The 1,666-nt window shown below is 38.5% G+C and overlaps 1 long non-coding RNA gene across 1 annotated transcript; it reads left to right on the forward strand.

Moving 5' to 3' along the window:
* The first annotated feature begins 528 nt into the window (after positions 1–528).
* On the forward strand, positions 529–1,137 carry LOC128248860 (uncharacterized). The gene is made up of 2 exons (XR_008264985.1): positions 529–717; positions 840–1,137. It is a non-coding gene; the product is annotated as an uncharacterized LOC128248860 (long non-coding RNA).
* The last annotated feature ends 529 nt before the right edge of the window (positions 1,138–1,666 follow it).

Here is a 1,666-nt window from a genome sequence, read left to right on the forward strand (position 1 = left end):
AAATAAATGGAATCCTTGAACATAGAGAAGAGCTGCAGGTCAACTAAACCTTTGTCTTGTAATTGAATCGATCTCTGTAGATGTCTTAATAAAAGATAGTAAAGAGCTAATGTCAAACCGTAAATAACTCGTAGTAGCACTTTACTTGAAATATATTCGGGGTTTTAAAGAAATTACACTGAAGAATACGTTTTCATTACCTTGTGTGTGGGTCCCATGGTAGTTTAAGTATAGAGGAGCACTTGTTTATTACACAATATTTCTCTGTTCGAGTGGTGAACTTACCTTTGGCTTTGTAATCTATTTAAAACTAGATTACATGGACCTGAGAGGATTTAGCTGGATGGAAATCACAACCATGATTTAAAGAAACGAGCGCCGTCTAAAAATAAGAGAATATTGCAAATTACTTTGCAAGTAGAAATTTGATGAGGCCGATTTTGCCATAAAAATAACGGCTACATGTTAGAACACGTGATCAGGAGCTTCATTTGAGGTGCCAGCTCGCTTGAAGAGATCGTGTTTCGTTTCTACTGTCTGAAATTGTCTCATATGAGGATATTTTCCCGTTTGTTGATGAGGGTGTCATATAACAGTTTGTAGTACTAAACAAGCTGTCCCCAGGATGTTGTGTCAATATTCATGTTTCTGTCTTACTTTCAGACTAACCTTGCAACATTTTTGGAGGCCACTGACCGCTTCGCTGTTTCAAACACGGTAAAATGAAGTCTCTTTGCTATGCGCATTTTATTTGAGCTGCATGACTGGTTCGAGTTTCTTTTTCCCTTTTGTTCTTTTTACAACTGAATATATATTAATTGAATTTTGGTCTATTGCAGTATTTCGACATCTAGAGCTTTGTCTTGCCACCTAATGTAGCAGTCTGCAGAGTTTTACGGTACGAAAATAATTCATCCGTCTTGTGTTTGCTGTACTTATTTTATCGACCTCCAAAGGATGAAAGACAAAGTCAACCTCGGCGGAATTTCAACACAGGAAAACATGAAATCCCTCTAAGCACTTTGCCCAGCGTGCTAACGTTTCTTATTTCTTTATTGCCCACAAGGGGCTAAATATAGAAGGGACAAACAAGGACAGTCGAAGGGATTAAGTCGATTACATCGACCCAGTGCGTAACTGGTACATAATTTATCGACCCCCAAAGGATGAAATGCAAAGTCGACCTCGTCGGAATTTGAAGTCAAAACGTAGCGGCAGACGAAATACCACTAAGCATTTCGCCTGGCGTGCTAACGTTTCTTATTTCTTTATTGCCCGCAAGGGGCTAAATATAGAGGGGACAAACAAGGAAATGCAACGAGATTTAGTCGATTACATCGACCCCAGTGCGTAACCGGTACTTAATTTATCGATCCCGAAATGATGAAAGGTGAAGTCCTCCTCAGCCGAATTTGAACTCAGAACGTAGCAGCAGACGAAATACCGCTACGAATTTCGCCCGGCGTGCTAACATTTCTGCCAGCTCTCCACATTAGACGATATACACTTTAACAAACTTGTCTGTAGACAACACTCCTCTAATAAGTTCATTTATGTATGGTAATTAATAAGGTAGAGCACTGGAAAATATTATCAGCTAATTGAACAAACATCTAATTAAAATTGTTCTAAGTTTCTAAAGAACAATCATGTAAAACTAAATTGA

Source organism: Octopus bimaculoides, chromosome 10 (assembly GCF_001194135.2).
Source record: "Octopus bimaculoides isolate UCB-OBI-ISO-001 chromosome 10, ASM119413v2, whole genome shotgun sequence".
In the NCBI taxonomy this organism is placed as follows: Eukaryota; Metazoa; Mollusca; class Cephalopoda; order Octopoda; family Octopodidae; genus Octopus; species Octopus bimaculoides.